Source organism: Diabrotica virgifera, chromosome 5, assembly GCF_917563875.1.
Source record: "Diabrotica virgifera virgifera chromosome 5, PGI_DIABVI_V3a".
Classification (NCBI taxonomy): Eukaryota; Metazoa; Arthropoda; class Insecta; order Coleoptera; family Chrysomelidae; genus Diabrotica; species Diabrotica virgifera.
The window spans coordinates 157545514-157566335 of record NC_065447.1 but is presented as its reverse complement, the minus strand read 5'-3'; positions in this window follow the sequence as shown (position 1 = coordinate 157566335).

Sequence of the window (20822 nt, the reverse complement as noted above, 5' to 3'; positions counted from 1 at the left end):
TGCTTTTCTCAAAAAATTCATTTCCATTGCACTTAGCGTTGCCAGTGTTTTTTCTTTTAGTGGTCGTACCTCGCAGCTGTATATATGTAGTGATACTTTTGATACTTTTCACTGTAGTCTCATATATTCTCTTTTTATTTTCTTTACTGATGTATTGGTCCATAAATTACTGTTTATCATTGCTTTTCTATCTGCAGTATTTCTCTCTCTTATGGCTTTGTCTAATGTTCCATCGTGCGAAATATTTTTAGTCATACTGGTACTTTATCGTTGTTATGTCTCTAATACGAGATTTGTTGTTCTCCAATGCACCAAGTACCTATTCGGTTTTCTTTTTATTGACTTCTAAACCCCGTTTATTATAATCTTGGGCCATTATTATTTGATCGTCTGCAAAGTTCAGCATATGTACGATTATGTTGATGAGTCATCATCATCATCATTTGGCTCTACAACTCTATGTGAGTCTTGGCCGCGTTTACTATTTCCCTCCATTGTTGTCGGTCCTGTGCAGCTATTTCCCATTGCTGTACTCCCATTTTGCGTAGATCGCTGGCTACTGCGTCCTTCCATCTCTTTCTTGGAAGACCAACTGACCTTTTTCCATCAGGCCTTTCCCAGAATGTGGCGTTTAGAAGTCTTTCGTCACTTGATCTTAGTACGTGACCCGCCCATCGTATTCTGTTTGATTTAATGTAGCGTACTATGTTTTCATCTCCGTATATTGTCTGGAGTTCATCATTGTGTCTTCTTCTCCATTCTCCTGTTGTCTCTTCTCTGCAAGGCCCATAGATAGTCCGCAGTATCTTTCTTTCAAGTACCAGTAATTTTGTTGTTTCCCGCTGATTCAGAGTCCACGTTTCGCTTCCATACGTTATTGTGGGACGAATTATTGTCTTATATACTCTTATTTTTGCTGGTCTTGAGAGTATTTTTGATTTAAGTAGGGTCCTTAATGAGTAATATGCCCTGTTTCCTGCAATAATCCTGGCTGCCATGTCCTTTTCATAGTTATTTTCAGATGTTATGATCGCTCCCAGGTACTTAAATTCTTTGACGACTTCAAAATTGTATTCATTAATTGTTACGTTTTGTCTAACCCTTGGTCTTGGGTTCTTCGTAACCACCATGTACTTGGTCTTGTCCTCGTTGACCTTAAGACCAACTTCCTTGGCTCCGTTCTCGAAGAGGGTGAAAACTTCTTTTGCATCTCTGGTGGATTGTGCAATTGTGTCCACGTCATCCGCAAAGGCTAATAGTATTTTTGATCCTTGGGCGGCAAATCCATTTGTCAGTTGTGGCTGAGCTTTCCTGACTGCATGTTCCAGTGCGAAGTTAAACAGCAGGGGGGCGAGAGGATCTCCTTGTCTAAGTCCGGTGTCAATGAGGAATTCCTCCGACGTGGTGCTGCCAATTCTGATTCGTGCGGAAGCGTTCTCCGTGCTCACCTTTGCTAATCGTACCAGTTTTCCAGGTACTCCCATTTCTACCATAGTCTCCCACAATGCTTCTCTGCTAACAGAATCGTAAGCTTGTTTGAAGTCCACGAAGATTTGGTGTACATCGCGGTTGAATTCCCAGTTTTTTTCCAACACCTGGCGTAGGACGAAGACCTGGGATGTTGATGAGTGTTACCATCATTTTCTACATTTTTCGTTCCATCTTTTTAAAGCACTTTCGAGTTATATTTTACATAAAGTATGGGACACGCAATATCCTTGTTTTAATCCCTTTGATATTACAAATTCTGTTATTTTTTGGTTTCGGGTGTCTCGTAAGCAACAACTAACAACAATTAACATCATTCTTCTTCGTCGCACATGCGTGTATCAATTACAGGTATCGAATTGATTTATTTTAGCTTCTAATCCACTTTCTTTGTTTTATTTTTATGATCCTTTGCTACACTCACCGGCAAGAAAAACGGGCACCCCAAAAAATGGGTCATGTTATATCGAATTCAATTAAAAATTTTATATTCGCCATTGGCGTACATACAGGTCATATTATCCGTTCATATTACCCACATGCACGCCAATGGTGAATATAAAATTTTTAATTGTATGTCAAAAAATGCGCAATAACTACCTCTTAAAACCTACCAAAATTCATTTACATATCTCAACCGGTTTTAGAGCAACAAATAAATCGTTAGTTTGTAAGAAAAAATTCAACATCCCGTATCTCGGAAACGAAGCATTTGCGGACGTAGGTTTATCAAGTAAACGGTCATTATTTTTTCATGCAGAATTACCCCTTAAAGTTTGTCGCACTTATTTAGAAACACCCTGTATCGATAAAAAACATGGCTAGTTGTTAAAGTCCCTAACTTTTTTATTATCCAACATAAGCAAATAAAAAAACAGAATGTTAAGAAAACCTGTCGCTATAGGTGGGTTTTAATTTCAATATTTTATAAAGGCTAGAATATTTCACAGGGTGTTGTGATAATTGAGAAAAAAACCCAGTTTGATTGGGTTTACAATGAAACCCGGTATACAATGAAAATTTACCTGTCTAGCAACAATATTGTTACAGCGATATTGTTAAAGAATAAGGCTATAACATATTAAAAAATTACGTAAATATAAAAAATAATTAGATACGAGACATCAAAAATGACCCATTTTTTGGGGTGCCCGTTTTTCGTGCCGGTGAGTGTAAATGTTACAGTTTGTTTAAACTTTTACTTATTTTCGTTTCCGGTTCTCCAAGTCTGCATCTTTTTCTTTTGCCTATTCTACAATTTGCAGTAAATTAATTTTAACAGTCTTGAGCGGTAAAACCATAGTGTCCATTAGATGTACACAAGTGCTGCCTAAGTGATACTCCAGAGAGCTTCCGAACTTTGGGGGATTATAGCCTTGTCACTGAATGGGTGCACTGTTGTGCCTGACAGAATTTCTACCCAACTCGTAGAAATAAAATGAAGACGAGACAGAACGAGAGAATTCAAAAGAATATTCACAAATGAGTCACTTTTCTGGATTCATAATAATATAATATACCCGAAAAGATTGGTCATAAATTATACCACACATTCTGGGGTCAAAAATAGTTCGACTGAACCTAACTTACCTTAGTACAAATGTGATCATAAATAAAGTTACAGCCTTTTGAAATTACAAAATGAAAATCGATTTTTTTCAATTTATCGAAAACTATTAGAGATTTTTTATTGAAAATGGACATGTATCATTCTTATGGCAGGAACATTTTAAAACAAAATTATAGTGAAATTTGTCCACCCCATAAAAATTTGATAGGGGTTTTGTCCCTTTAAACCCCCCAAACTTTTGGGTACGTTCCAATTAATTCATTATTGTGGTACCATTAGTTAAACCCAACGTTTTTAAAACTTTTTGCCACTTAGTATTTTTTCGATAAGCCAGTTTTTATCGAGATGCGGCTTCTTTTGTAATATATTTACATAAAAATTTTATTGGGGTTTTGTTCCCATAAACCCCCCAAATGTGTGTGTACGTTCCAATTAAACTATTATTGTGATACCATTAGTTAAATACATTGTTTTTAAAACTTTTTGCCTCTTAGTCTTTTTTTGATAAATCTCCTTTTATCGAGATGTGGCTTCTTTTTCAAAATACATCTAAAAATGTAAATTATAAATACATTTTCAGATTATTGACAGGTGTCTATAGCGTACTTAACCATATACAAATATGTGGTGGATTCGAAAAATATTCAAAATATCTCGATAAACACATGCTTATCGAAAAAGTACTAAGAGGGAAAAAAGTTTTAAAAACATTGTGGTTAACTAATGGTGCAACAATAATAATTTAATTGGAACGTACACAAAAGTTTGGGGGGGTTTAAGGGAACAAAACCCTCATAAAATTTTTATGGGGTGCACAAATTTTTTTTGAATTTTTTTGTAAGATGTTGCTACCATAAGAATGCCACATGTCCATTTTCAATAAAAAATCTCTAGGAGTTTTCAATATATGAAAAAAAAATCGATTTTCATTTTATAAGTTCAAAGGGCTGTAACTTTTTTTGTGTGCACTATTGTATATAACTAAGTGAGGTTCAATCAACCTATTTTTGACCCCAGAATCTGTGCTATAATTTATGACCAATCTTTTCGGGACACCCTGTATAACACGAACTAGAAAAAAGGCGATCTCTGTCGCGGATTATGTCTTTGCGTTAACCCATAAACCCATAGGTTTTGGTGACCTCAATAAATGACAAGCATAATGTGGTAAAAAGACACTTTTAGAACATACAACTAGAACATACAATATATTATATACTGCATTTGCATGTTCTTTGGCACGTACTATATTAACATTAGGAAACAAGAGAAATACAGTCAAAGTAAAGAAACAAGTCAAAATAAAAAGAAATAGTGAAAAGAAAATGAGAATAAAAAATAGAAACTGAAGAGATATATAAACAGGATAAGTATCTTATACAGCGAATAATAATAAAAGTGGATATTGAATTTGAGCCTAAAAAGTCAGAAAAGCTCCAATAGACTTTACTTTTTGTTTATGAATTCGACACAAAAACGTTTTCAAAATATTTCAACAGAATTCAAGATCAAAAGAGGTGCATATTATAGCTTAACTTTTCCTTTCGTTGACGCGGGTAATTTTCACATTAGATTATCGGCTCAAGTCACGTAAAACAGAAGTTTGCGAGGTTGATAAGTTGATTTCAAGCAGCCATGCATGTTGGTTGGGTGGTATAATGCATATTGTTGTGAGCGGTACTTTATCTATAAACAAAAGTTTACAAACATACGAGAACATTACGAACACCAGTGTGATAATAATGAACATGAAAAGGCTTAGCTAGTTTCTTTAGTGAGATTAAGCATATCATTAACAAAAGATAATTTGATGATTAATAAATCTTTTAAATCGTCTGAATTTAAATTAGAGGTAGATATCCTTCTTCTTCTTCTTCTTTTGGTTTCGAATATTGGCGATCATTTTGACTATAATTATTTTATTAACTGATGCTTTAAACAGATTTCTTGTTGTAAAGAATCATTTCCTGAGGTTTTTTAATCAAGAGAATTCTTCTTCTCCCAATTCCTCGCTTCTGTTTTTTCTTACAAGTTTTCTTACTATTCTGTTTTTTAGTGTAGTCACTGAAGGTGGATATGAGCTATTACCTCCGATTTCGTTGAACCTCCATCGATTTGCTGGAAAATTGGTGAGTGGTTAGAGGATATATCAAGGAAAAAAGGTGACATAATGCCAACTTGCTCTTTTACCCTGGGGGTAGGTGCCACCCCTTCTCGAGGGTGAAAATTATTTTATTAAAAATAATCTCATAATTCGATAGAGGGACAAATTCTAAGCAAAATTTGTTATATAAAGTTCAGTATCGTGATAGACTTCATAGGTACCGGACGTATTTCTATCAACAAAACCAGTGATAATTACCGATATCGGCTATTAATTATTTAATTTTTACTTTGTAAACTAGTTTAAACTCTTTTTGCGATAAAGTGTACGGAGTGTAAATAGCTCCCCCTAAATGGGGGAAGCTGCAAATATAAAGACGCCGTTAGGTGAAACGATTAACCAGACAGTGAGTGTAAATAACTCTAAAAGTGATGCGAATTATGAATCGGTCCCCGTACAAGAGATGGATACCACTGCTTGTTCTGTAGCAACAGCTGGAACCAGTCGTCAGCTCATTAGTGATAATGAAAAGGATATTCATAAACAAAACAAAATACCTAAACTTTTTAACCTAAGGAATGGAGATAAGTATAATTTGAATAATATTTGTGTTTATATCGAACGGAAAAATATTCAAAATGCAGGTCGGTTGCATCCTTTATGTGTGGCAGATATTTTGCATAAGAAATTGAACGTTAAGAATATTATTCAAATTCGAAGCGTTGGAAAAAATAGAATAAAAGTTTGTCTAAAAACATGTTCTGATGCCAATGCTTTGGTAAACAATCCTCTTTTATCAGAAAATGATCTTGTAGCGTTTATACCAAATCATTTATTGGAAATTAAGGGTTTGATAAGAGATGTTGATACTCAATACGATACGAAATATATTTTAGATAACATAACATCTTCCGCAACAGTAGTTGATGTTAAACGTACACATCGTAGAATAGAAAAGGATGGTGATATACAGTATGTCCCCAAAAAAACCGTCATTGTAACCTTTGAAGGGAATATTTTACCCAATTATATTTCAATAAATAGTGTTTATTTTTCGGTAGAGCGGTTTTTCAGCAGAATTACTCAATGTTTCCGGTGTCTGCTTTTTGGACACATTTCCGGGAACTGTAAAAGGGTTGAGGAATTGTGCATTAAATGTAGTAACGTAAAAGGCGAAAATCACGTTTGTAACGATTCAGAAATTCGCTGTATATATTGCAAAACTAATGACCATGTTTCCATTTCAAGAAAATGTCCGCATTATGAGAAACAACGTAAAATTAAGAATATTATGGTTGTGGAGAATATTTCCTTTATTGAAGCAAGAGAAAAATATGAAATGTCTTATTCGGGAATATCTGTTAAAAATAGTTTTTCTATTTTGTCCAACGAAAATTTTCCGCCTTTACCAGCAGTTGAATCCAGGTCTGGAAATTCTAACTCCTTTTTACACTCCAATTTTAAGAAAAATAGCAATTATGTTTTGCCCACACATCCTACACGTAGTCCTACCGGCAACAGCAATAAAAAACGTCGAATTTCTAATGACACTCCTCCTCCACAACCGATGTTCCCTTTTCAGTTTGGCCCTAATCAACCACTGCCTCGAAATAATAATCCACCAACTTATCAAGATTTAAATAATAAAAACATTGTAAAGTCAATTGCAGATTGTATAGTTGATTTTTTAAAAAGTATTCATACGATTGAAGATATAAAAAATTTAAATAATGATTTAATTCAAACAAGAATAAATAAAGTGTTGGAGGACACATGTAAAAAGTAACCTTCACTCCATTACTAAAGACATTAAATATTTGTCAGTGGAACGCACGTTCTGCTGTTTCCAATAAAAATAGTTTAATGCATTATCTTGTAAATAATAATATTGATGTGGCAATAATAAGTGAAACATGGTTTAAACCCAACAAAGTATACAGTTTTGTAGGTTATAATGTAATTCGTAAGGATAGACAAGATGGTTTTTCTGGAGTTTGCATTTTGGTCAAAAAATCGATTTCACACCTAGAATTAAGCATAGTTTCCAATTTTAATGTCGACCTTCTTGTTTGTGGTATTAATATTAAATTCAACAATAAAATTTTAAGTATAGTTTCCGTTTATAGGGCACCGGACATTAAAACCAACACGACTGATTGGGTAAATATTTTTTCGCAATTTTCAACTCCATGTATTATTGGTGGGGATTTTAACGCGCATCATTCTACCTGGGGATCGCATAAAAACGATTCTATTGGTAAACAACTCATTGAAGCAAGTAATAATTGTGATTTTGTAGTTATGAATACGGGCGAACCTACGTGCATTACCCGGCCAGGCTGCAATGTTTCTATGATAGATGTTACCTTTTGCTCCTCGGATGTAGCTAGTGATATAGATTGGGCAGTTTACTCTGACACACTAGGATCGAATCATTTTATGATAAAAATAACTCTTGCAATGCAACAAATTCCGCAGGATATCACAGTTCCGCGATATAGATGGAACCTAAAAGGAGCTAATTGGGAGCAATATAAAGAGATTGTGGAAGACTATTTTTATAATTTTACTGATGCAGAATATCCAACCACCAAAGAAAAATATGCATTCTTAATCAATTGTATAAATAATGCAGCACAAAGAACTTTAAGAGAATACAGACCATTTAAGTGCAAAAATCGAACACCTTCACCTTGGTGGGATGCAGAATGTGACAACATAATTTCTGAAAGAAAACATTTACTGCGAGTATACAAAGAAACCCCCACAGAAGATAATTTTCTTGCTTACCAAAAATGTATGGCACTTACTAAACGAACATTAAAAGAAAAAGCTAAAAAAAGTTGGATTGAATGGTGTTCCAATCTCAACAAAAATACTCCAGCGAGCATGATATGGAAACAAGCAAAAAAAAAATGAATCGTAAAGCAATAAACCTGGGTAAGCCACATAATGATGATTTAATAGATGAGTTTTTTAATCATGTAGCTCCCCAGACTGTTCCTTCCACTGTAAATATCGAACAAACGTTCTTAGATAAAAATCATTTTTTGGCAAAAAAATTTCACATTAATGAACTAAATTATGCTTTAATAAATAAAAAATGTACTGCCCCGGGTTTTGATCAAATAAAGTATCCAATGTTAGAGAACCTACCAATTATAGCAAAAAGGTTTCTTCTACAAATTTTTGATGAGATGCTTGCAGGTGAATGCATTGAAGACTTTAGAAAAATTATAATCACACCGATTCCTAAACAAGGTAAAGACCCTAATTTGGCCCATTCGTATAGACCGATTTCTCTGCTATCATGTGTGCAAAAAACTTTCGAACGTATGCTAAAACATAGGCTAGAATGGTGGCTACATAAAAAAGACCTGCTTACGCCCTATCAATTTGCATACAAAAGAGGAGTGGGTACGCTAGATGCACTTACAACCTTAGTAACAAATATTCAAAATAATTTCTCTAGAAATAACTATCTTCCAACAATTTTTATTGATATTGAGAAAGCATATGACACCTTAAGCTTAAATATTTTGAGTAAAAAAATGATTATTGATTTTAAAATTCCTAAGGCAATAGTATATGCTATTGTCGGATTATATTCAGAAAGACATGTTTATGTCAGGGATTTTAACAACCATTTATTAGGCCCAAAATATGTTTTTACAGGAATTCCACAAGGAGCTGTCTTAAGTCCTTTGCTTTTCAATTTATACACAGCTGACCTACATAAATTAAAGTTGGAAAAATATCCTTTTAAGATTATCCAATATGCAGATGACTTCAGCATATACTGCGAAACAAAGAAGAGAGATGAAGCTTTTGGATTTTTAATGGAGACTTACAATGTTGTAGAAATATGGTTGGAAGAAAATCACCTTCAACTGTCGACCACAAAATCAGTAATGACCATTTTCAGTAGACATAATATTCCCAATATAGAAACATTTATAGTAAAACAGCGAGAAATTCCTTTTAAAAAGGTAGTTAAATATTTGGGCATTATACTGGATCACAAACTCACATGGAAATTTCACATAGAATATATGTTAAATAGATGTGAAAAAGGCCTAAACTTTCTGAAAATGACAACTAAAACTTGGTGGGGAACAGATGTTCAGACTTCCTTACTTTTTTATAGGACGTACATTCGCTCTATCGTAGATTATGGATGTTGGTTATATGGATCTGCCAGCAAGAACTTACTAAACAAATTAAACATATTTATAAACCAGTGTCTGCGGATCTGTATTGGAGCCATGAAGACAACTCCTATTGAGCCCCTTTATGTTGAAGCACTTGAGCCTCCAATTTCTCTTAGAAGACATTTCCTGGCCGAAAAATTTTTACTGAAAATTAAACACCAGAACACTTTCCTTTATACCGAATTAATAAATTTAAACAATTATGATTTAACGAATAAATATTGGATGAAGAAAAACTCTCCAACCCTATGTGAAGCTCTTAGAGAAAACACAGTTTCTGCTGATGAAGCTATTAACTTAAAATCACACACAGATACAAATGATTTTGAAACATTTTTTTATGACGTTAAATTTATTAAACCAAATTATGTAAACACTGGAAGAGCAAATAACAACATTATAACAAGCATCTTATCCAATTGGGATTACCACAGTACTATCTACACGGATGCCTCCATATCAGGAGACGGTACAGGATGTGCCTTTTACATCCCCATGGAAAAGGTAGAAAAAATGTTCAAATTAAAAGCAAATATTTCCATATTTAGTGCGGAAGCAATTGCCATATATCAAGCCCTAGTTTTTGTTTCTAACAGGGAATCCTCCGTTATTATTGTTACAGATGCGATGTCAGTTCTCACAGCTATTAACCAACCTACTTTTCCAAGCACATACTCCAATCCCTATATAATATTAATTAAAAAATTGGTGAAACAATTTAAAGAAAATAAAAAAAATGTGATATTTATATGGGCAAAAGCACACAGTGGGATTAAACATAATGAGCATGTGGACCATTTAGCCAAATTAAGTATTTATTCAGGGGAAACCACAGAATATCTACCAAGTATTTCTGATTTGGTTGCCACACGTAAGGCAGCCTTGAAACATAAATGGAGTGACCTATGGTCTGAGTTTTGCTTTACCAACCCAAATAGATACACTTCTTTACACACAACTGTCCCTGTTTCACATTGGCATAGAACCTATAATGTCCCTAGGCGTTATATAACAACGATATCTAGGCTAAAATTTGGACATGCTTGCTTTCCTGCTCATCTTGCAAGAATTCATGTGGTTGAGAGTAAAAACTGTGTGGAATGTGGAGTAGAAGGTGACCTAGATCATGTAATTTTTGGTTGTACCAAAAATAATCTGGAATCCACCTTATTATATAATAATATAGTTCACATTACCGGTAAATCTCCGTTTAACGTTTTATCTGCTCTAGCGACTCAAAACAGATTAATTTACGACTGCATAATCGATTTTTTGGCCAAATGTAATATTTTTCTTTAGTTAAAAAAAAAAAATAATAATAATTTGTTTTTACTGTTTACCTTTGTTTTCTCTCCTTTATATGTTTAATCCTATTTACCGTGGCCTAGTTTTCCTGTATATGTTTTATATTATAATGTCCTGATGGGCCCCTGGACGTGAAGCGTGTGACCCTTGTTAATGTGTATGTATATATATAAAATTTTCTCTTCTTTTCACTAATTGTGGTATTGATTTCCAACTTTAAATTTATCTATTCTAGTCTATATTTAATTGAAAATAATTCATAAACTTTTTACTGCTCCTAATGAGATTAAAAAAAAACATGTAACTGGCTGTATGGCAAACTGCCAAAGCCATATAAAAAAAAAAAAAAAAAAAAAAAAAAAAAGTTATATAAAGTTATTAAAATAAATAAAAACTTTTTGAGTTATTAAATATGAAAGATTTTAATTTTTCGTGAGAAAAATGCATGTTTTTAACCGATTTTTCATAAATAACTTAAAAAACTATTAGTTTTATAAAAAAGTTATTTTTACCAAAATTAAACTAAACCAAAATTAAAACTAATAAAAAATGAAATAAACCTCTTACTAAAAAAACCTTTTAATGCTAACTGAAAGTGAGTTATAGGTAATTGAATGTATATTTTTTTCGGCGAGTACCCAAATCTAAATTTTCAAGCTTAAATAACGGGAAAATGATGCATTTATAACATAAACTTATTAAACATTTGGCAAAGTACTTAGAAATATCTATCAAATAAGTCCTCGAACAAGTTGATAGCATTAAAATTTATGCTCCAAAAATATTTCAAAATTTATCTTTTAAGATTTTTTCCAAAAAATGTTATTGTTCTTTTTTAAATAACTCCGTTCATTTTTAAGAGATCAGATTCACCTAAAAACCATTTGAAAGCTAATTTTAAGAGCAATAAAACGGCGTTAAATTTAATCTTTTAAACCCCTTACTTTTTTAAAAAATAAAAGGTTAAAGGGCCCCGGTTACATGGTTCTCGCAGCAAAAATTAAGCTTTAAACGTTTCTATCTCGGTTGTTTTTTACCCTACACAGAAATAATAATACAAAGGTAAAATATTTGACACAGAAAAAACTAAAATTTGGTTATATATCATTCTTTACGTATATTAAGTATTTTTGGAGTTATTATCAAAAGAAAATGCAAATTACGATCATTTTAAAAATTCCGATATTTTTAAATTATACCTTTTTTTCAAAAATTTTCATTTTAAACCGGTCAAAATTGTTGAAATCATTAATTATGCTAATATAAAGAAATTATTGTAAGAATTACTATGAATTTTAATTTTTATGGAAATGGCGTATGTTTTATTTTTCACTTTTTCCTAAAAAATTCGAAAGGTTTCTCTTATTTTCATTATAACTTGCTTAATTTTAATGCTATTGACTTCTTATGAAGCTCAATTGATAGGTAATCTCAAGTGCTTTGACAAGTGCTTAACAGGTATATTTTATAAAATGCATCGTTTTCCCGTTATTTAAGCTTAAATACTTAGATTTGAGTACTCGTCGAAAAAAATTTACATTCAATTACCCATAATTCACTTTGACTTAACATTAGTTTAGTTCTTTAAGTGAGAAGTGTATTCAATTTTTTATTATCTTCAATTTTGGTAATTATAGCTTTTTTGTAGAAGCTTATAGTTTTTGATTTATTCGTGAAAAAGGGCTTTAAAGCATGCATTTTTTTACGAAAAAATAAAATCTTTGATCCTCAATAACTCAAAAGCATTGATTTATGTTAATAATTTTATATAACAAATTTTGCTTAGAATTTGTCCTTATATCGATTTATGGTATTATTTTTGATAAAATAATTTTCACCCCCGAGAAGGGGTGGCTTCGACCACCAAGGTAAAACAGCAAGTTTGCATCATGTCACCTTTGTTGCTTGAGGTATCCTCTAACTACTCACCAATTTTCATGAAAATTGATGGAGGTTCGACGAAATCAGAGGTGAAAACCTTCAGTGACTCCACTAGTTACATTTGCCTGTAATTTCTCTTACCTTCTTATGTACGTTGAAATCGTCGTATTTGCTTCGTAGAATTTCTTGGCATTTTTTCTTCAGTTCTTTTTGTTTGGCTTCTCTGATATTTCTCTGTATCTCCTCGTTCTTCATAAAATTTTCTTTAATGTCGTCCGTCGTTTCATTATGGGATTCTATCTTCTCTTCTCTTCTGTGCTTTCCGTTGTATTATTGATTGCTTTGAATTTTCTATTTAATGTTTTGCTGACTATTTATTTTACTTCGCTACATTTGGGTTTTCTCATGCCCTGTTTTTTACAGTTTCTCCACGTGTTTTCTTTAACTTGGTTCTATATACGCTCACTAAAGGATTGCGGTTAGATTGAATTACAGCGCCTAGGTAGGTTTTAACACTTTTGAAACTATTTTGAAACCTTTTGTTAACAAGTAAATTAGACTCTATTTGGTTTCTTATAATAACGTCTTCTTCGTTGTCTCTAGGTGATTTCCACGTTTACAGGCGTCTAGGTGGTAGTTTGTAAAATGGACAGATTGCAATTGCGCGCAGCGGTCAGGGTTCTCAACAGGGTGTCTAAGTTTTATTTACTTCTTATTCGTTTTGAACGGAAATTTTGCTAATTTTAAAAAATTAATTAATTAAAAAATTAATATATTATATATTATACAGTACAATTTTTAAAGGAGGAAGACCTAACCCATCGGTCCAAACCTAACTTTCGGGTATTAGAGTGTAGAGTACCCCAGGAGGTATTTGACTGCTGCGCGCAATCACAATATACCGTGTAAAATATGTTTAGCCCGATTAAGTCATGTTCAGCTGAAAAGATATTCATTGTTTCTCTTTATCGTTATATCCTTAATAATATAATAGTTGCATATTTAACATGAAAATTGAATGCTAAATTCTCAAATATGAGATTTTTTTCATAGGATATTAGGAGAGTTAGATTAGGCTACATAGATGAGATAAAAACTATTATTCAATACTCAAATTATATTGTTACGAAAAACTATTTGTTTACGGGCATAAAAGCAGAAGTATCTTTGGAAACAATGAGGGGACAGCTACATAATTTTTGAGAATCAAGAATGTGCTTTGCGATAATTGTAATATACCGTTTAACAGAGAAGTAAATTGTTAATAATTATCTGATAGTCGTTGCCACTTACAAGGTATTCCAAATTAACTACAAATTTCATTATATTTAAACATCATGGAAATTGTAGACCACTATCCAAACTATTTGCAAATCTTTACCGACCGACGCGCGACGCCTCAAAAACACTACCAATGGTCACGGTGCTGCCTACTACTGTAATGAAAATTCTTATAATTTATCGATATCTACAAACTGCAGTATACTTACAGGTGAGGCCACAGTCCTCGCCTATTTTGGAAGCACTAATCTTCTTTAAAAAGAATAAAACGATGAAGTGCATTATCATAACAGACCCATTAAATGCATTACTGGGATTGAAATAAATATATAGTCGAGGATATGAAGCATTTTGGCTCGCAATTTTTTCGTCCAGCATGGATTTACTTAAAATTTTCGCAGAAGCTAGGGAATAGTCCAAGGATCATTTTCTATATCATGCCGCTGTACGCTAAAAGCTTGGGGGGTGGTTGCCACCCCATCTCGGGGGCGGGAATTTTTTATTACATTTTAACCATGTAAATCGATGTAAAAGGTAATTCTAAGAAAAAAATGCTTTTTACATTTTCTTCCTAAAACTAATATTTTTTGAGTTTTTGCGCTTGAATATAACAGTTTTTCGATGAAAAAATCGACTTCTTTAGAGGTTTTTTTGATAATACCTCGAATAATATGCATTTAATCAAAAAACTGTACATATCAAAATTGTATCTTTTAGTAACATAAACCAAATTATTTATTTTTCTGTAATATTCTTAAGACCAATACAAACCGAGATACGGCATGTTAAAAGTTCGCTTTTTTCGTCAAATGCATAATTTAAAATATTCAAAGTAAAATAACGGAAAAACTTTGCATTCTTCGAGGAAAACTTAAATATTTTTTTTCAAGCATACAGATAGGCCTTTCAAAAAATAATAATAAAAAGTTTCGAGCCTGAAAATTAAGCGACTTATGATCAAAAAAAGGTCGGCACGTGCTTTTCTCTATGAAAAAATCAGTGAAAACAACCCCCTAACTACCCTCCTAATTAAAAATTGGTCTTCACCGTTCTGTAATTCCTTTTATATTTGTATTATCAATACACCCAAGAAGTTTGACCTATTTAAAAGGCCTAATTTTAGAAAAATTGGAGTTGAAAAATTAATTTTTTGCAATTTTCCCATTTTTCCCATTTTACTTCAAAATATCTTCGAAAATACTGAAGATACGAAAAAAATGATTGATTACTAAATTGTAGCCTTTTCAATAGCTAAAATTCTATTTTGCATAGATTTTAATTACAGTGAACAGTTAGCGAGATATATCTGTTTAAAACCTCTATTTACGAGCAAACACCCCCTTATTCGAGCCATTTAAACCCACCCTAATTAAAAACTAAGGGATCTTATGGAATTTAGTTTAAACAGTCTTAACTCTTCAAAAATCCTACAGTCATTTTTGAAAAAACTTTTTATCGCCAAAAATGAAGGAGCTATGTTTATAAAACGAATTTTTTTTCGAAAAATTCGGATAGTCCGCTTATAGATAATTTTCAATGTATGTATAATACCACAGAACCGGTTCGTATACTGGAAAACTATTTGTATTTGTACATATTTATAAATTCGTATTTTTGTGTAAATAAATGTTTTTGTAATTCTTTAATTCTACTTTTTTCTGTATAGATCTATTAAAATATCTACTTATAAAAACTGCAATGTTATTAAGGGTTGAAATGGGTGAATCATTATTTAACCAATCAAAACCAAATTTTACCCATATTAAAGTTTACAATGTTTTTATATAATATTTGACAATAAGGGGTAGTTTACACACCTAAAAATAATCAACGCCCTTAAACATAATATAGAATATAAAGTACAGGGTGAGGCGATCCTAATCCCAAATTTTTATGTAAATCGATGCAAGCTGAAATTATTATTTTAGGATGAGTAAATTTTTTATATATAGCTCCAACAAGCTTGGTTTTAAGGGTTGAAATATTATGATGGTATATCTTAAAGCATAAAATAATCATTATGTAACTAATAAGAACCAAATGTTGACAATATTAAAGTTTAAAATGTTATTTTACCTTTTTTTACAATTAGGGTTAGTTTTCACCCTTAAAAAACCAAAAGCGTACAACGGCTCAAGAAAGAAAATAAACTAGAGGGTGTAATGAGTCTATTCCCAAATTTTTGTACAAATCGATGCTGGACGAAAAAATTGCGAGGTTTTGCAATTTTTTCAGCTTCATTTCCTCGACTAATATCAAAAACCCTATTTTACAAACAATACAAAACGAACAGAAACATTCCGAAAGGAAAGGAAGCGGCTTTTATTTGGGTACCTTCAGATAGAGATATCTACGGAAATTAAAAAGCAGATCAACTGGCAAATAAAACTAAAATTCGCTCAAATCAAACTCAAACTCACACTGCAAAGTTAAAAACATGTCCTTACACCGATCTAAAGAACTTGGTTAAAATCCACTGTACTAATATACATGACAAACTCATTGAGAAACATTAGTTACACAAGAGAATTAGGTACAAAATTAAATGAAATCTGCCCAAAAATCAACGCTGTCCAGGATAATCCGTCTAACACAAGAAACCAAGTTATTATTTATCGTCTAAGAATTGGACACACTGTCTTAACCCTTAAGTACTAACACACCGTCTCTCAGACGGCATCGCTTGTTGAAAGTGGGATATTTTCTATCCTAGAAAATTTTGAAGGTCACCAGTTTATGACTTTTTAAGTTGGGTTGTTATTTAGTAGTTTTGAATTCGGCAATTTTCGGCAGGTGGTTATTCGAAAGATATTTAGACTCAAAGTGTGATTTCCGTCTAATAGACGGGGTGTTAGTGTTTGTGCTCAGTTCGTCATTAAACATAAATTGCCCCAGTTCGTCAAAAAGTTCAAATAAGGGGATAAAGACTAAGAGGAAACTCTTTTGAAATTACTTGATGAGGTAGAAGACGACATAAGCGAAGTGGGATCAATTTGTGATTAGAATGTTGCCACTGACTACCATTGCTACACTGTACAAATTTTAGTGCCTGTCAGTGTTTTTTTGTTTTAACATTTTTTAACAAACTTTTTTATTTTCATGTTTATTACTCTTTGTTTAACTCGATTATAAATTTTTATCAAGATTATTTAATTTGTTTCATTTTTATCACACTTTTTTTCAGGAATAAAAAGTCACACAAACAATCCTTCCATTTTTGTTATAATGTTTTTTATTTTAATAAATCTAGAAAAACTAGATCAATTATAGTCCAGGGCGCATCTGTTTTGAGATGGACGTTGAGAAGTGACTCAAATTTTTTTGCAGAAATTGCTTGAAAATAAATCAAATAATAATATTTGAGTTATCCTCCCTCTCAAAAAGGTCCGGAACATTGTTTAAATAATCAAAATGTCAAAAAATTAAGGAAAAATTCGATTTTTTTCTTCGTTTTTTGATTATAACTTTAAAAGTATTCATTTCTGAGAAAAGTTGTACTGACATAAAAGTTGCGTAATTAAATTTCCTACAATATAGAATTGGTTAAAAATTTAAAAAATAGTCACCCTAGTTGCAAAATAGCAATAATTTCGAAAAAACCATACAAAAACAAGTATTCGCATTTTACGTTTTTCAACCATTTATGCTACACTTAGGACTTTCATATTTCACCCAGAAAAACTTTATGATACAGTAAAACAATACTGTAAATTTGATTAAGATCGGTTCAATAGATTTTGCAAAATCAATTTTGAAATCCAGCTTTCGCAAAAAAAATTCATTTTTTGAAAATGTTACAGGCCTGAAAATAAAACAGATAGCAAGTTGAATTTTTTTTGCTTACAGAAGTGTACTGTACCTTTCATTTTCAATTTGCAAAATTAAAATCTATTAATTACCAAGGCGTCAGGAAATTTTTTAAATAAACATTAATATTTGGTGCTACGCGCAGGACAGCGGTGTTCGATTCACACAAGTTGATTTCCACCAAAATTTCTTTCAATCTTTATCTAATATATTATTTTCTTCCTCTATATTTTGTTGTATTTTAATATTTTAATTCCACAAAAAAACAAACTAATTTTATTATTGTTTGTGAAATATTGTTTAAACAATTGCATATGTTTAAAAATAATACTTTTATTCTCTAAGTTAAAATATATGAACAAAGAAAGTTTTTGCTAATAAAAGTGTTATTTAAAAGGATGGAGTATGTGTTTTTATTTTGCAATAAACAAATTTATTTATTTATATGGAAATGTAATAAAAATTAAAATGTATCAATCATTATCAAAGGTCATTGGAATGCCCAATCAGAGCAAACTATCCGCTGTCCTGCGCGTAGCACCAATAATTAATGTTTATTTAAAAAAATTCCTGACGCCGTGGTGTTAATCGATTTTAATTTTGCAAAATTGCAACTGAAAGGTACAGTACACTTCTATACGCAAAAGAAATTTCAACTTGATATCTGCTTTATTTTCAGTCCTGTAACATTTTGAAAAAACGAATTTTTGCGAAAGCTGGATTGCAAAATTTATTTTGCAAAATGTATTGAACCGATCTTAATGAAATTTACAGTATTCTTTTACTGTATCATAAAATTTTTCTGAGTGAAATATGAAGGTTCTAAGTTTAGCATAAATGGTTGAAAAACGTAAAATGCAAATACTTGTTTTTGTATGGTTTTTTCACAATTATTGCTATTTTGCAACAAGGGTGACTATTTTTTAAATTTTTAACCAATTCTATATTGTAGGAAATTTAATTACGCAACTTTTATGTCAGTACAACTTTTCTCAGAAATGAATATTTTTAAAGTTATAATCAAAAAACGAAGAAAAAAATCGAATTTTTCCTTAATTTTTTGACATTTTGATTATTTAAACCATGTTCCGGACCTTTTTAAGAGGAAGGATAACTCAAATATTATTATTTGATTTATTTTCAAGCAATTTCTGCAAAAAAATTTGAGTCACCTCTCAACGTCCAAATGTACTAATATTTTTACAGATGCGCCCTGGTCTATTACTGTGTTTTTTAGATAACTAATACTTTCAGTAAGTCATCTCAATTGTTTTTGCATTAAAATATTTAACAAAAAAAAAATAACCCGTAAAATGTTAAACCCGTCTGTCAGGCGGTTAGTTAGTGTTTACGTCATTGATATAAGATGTTAGTACTTAAGGGTTAATACACAAATAACAAAAGAACCACTACCAAACTGCTCCAGCTGATCCGATCAACAGACCCTTAGACATATCCTGCTTGATGGTCCCCAATTCATGGGACAAAGAAGACCCACGGAATAACAGATCTCAAAACAGTTCTCCCCAAAAAAATTTCATTGTATTTAACAGACCCCAAATTATAGGTACAATTCTATTTAATGTAATATTTTTCTTGTGCTTGTTCTATCCACTAATAACCGTGAGCGGTTAATGTGGTTTTGTGTTTAAATAATAAAAAAAAACTTAAGATATTATGTTGTATATTATGTATAATACGTTTTCAGTTATTTTTTTATATCTAAGGGGAAATGCGCAAAATATCGCCTGTCAAAATTTTCAATTTGGTTTAAATGTATTAATTTTTTTCGAATTCTGAGAAAATTGATAAATATTTTTGAAAAATTTAAACGCAGAATGAAAGATTACGTTAATACCGAGGGCCTAAAGTCCGTTAGAATAAATAAAAAGTTTCTGTTGAATGAAATATTTGCAATCAAAAATCACACTAAATTTTGTCTTTCATTCTGCGTTTAAATTTTTCAAAAATAATATTTATTAGTTTTCTCAGGATTCGAAAAAAATTAATACATTTTTAAAACACATTCCATTTTAGAGTAAAATACGTTTCATATAATATTTCCTATTTTTATTGTTTGTAAATTATATGTTATTTTTAAACACTTTTTAGAAAAACTATTGGAACTACAACAATATTATATACGTAGGAAAAATGAAAGAATACCCATGAACGAACATATAAAACACGCTGTATTTTCTTGTCACCGTGTCACACAAAAAATTGGCCAGCGCAAGTACATGGCATTGTGCACTTGCACTGGACAATTTCCTTTGTGACACGGTGACAGGAAAATACAGCGTGTTTTATATGTTCGTTCATGGGTATTCTTTCATTTTTCCGACTGTACTGATTATATAAAAGTTTAAGTCGATGTTGATATGTTGTTCTAGTTTTCCTTAAGGATGAACAGAGAAAACCTATAAAACGAATACGGGATAAAAAATATGTAATTTTGTAAATGATTTTCTACTTATGTCTACTCAGAAATTTCACAACGTCATAGGTGTTGTAAATGATTACCTTAACTCGAGCTTCTACATAGCAGCGACTAGATTACGTCATAGATAAAATAGTACATAAAATACTTGTGCTTTGGATTTGCTACATACTTCAGTCTGAAGAATGTACAATTTATAACTACCGAAAGCAATATACATAATACGGACCTAAAATATAACCTATTGTGAAATGCTAAAAGGACTTTGAATTGTTTATGAAAAAATTTCGAAAAATGTTTGTCTTTTGTAGTTTTAAGTATATTTTGGTCAGTTCTATTAGAATTGAATTTTAGAATATGATTTTGTATCGATGTTTTATTAATGTGTTATGATAAGCCTAGAAAAGCAAATGTTCTCTGATATATTTATTATAGTTAAAATTATGGGCTTAAAACATTACTTTTCCATAATGCTTTATTGCGTGTAAGAACTAACACACAAGATATGTACATATTAAAAACCGACCAAGTTAATATATTATAACAATCAATTTATACGCGAAATATTAATCTTTAGATTTAATAACCCACCAATTTAATAACCCCCAAAAAATTTAACATTTTAATTTCCCCACAAAAGACAGCATGGGTTATAACAGCAAAAAGATATAAAATAAGGAACCAAGACCTAAGGAAAAGTCTAAAGATATATTTATTTGAGTGAACATAAAATTT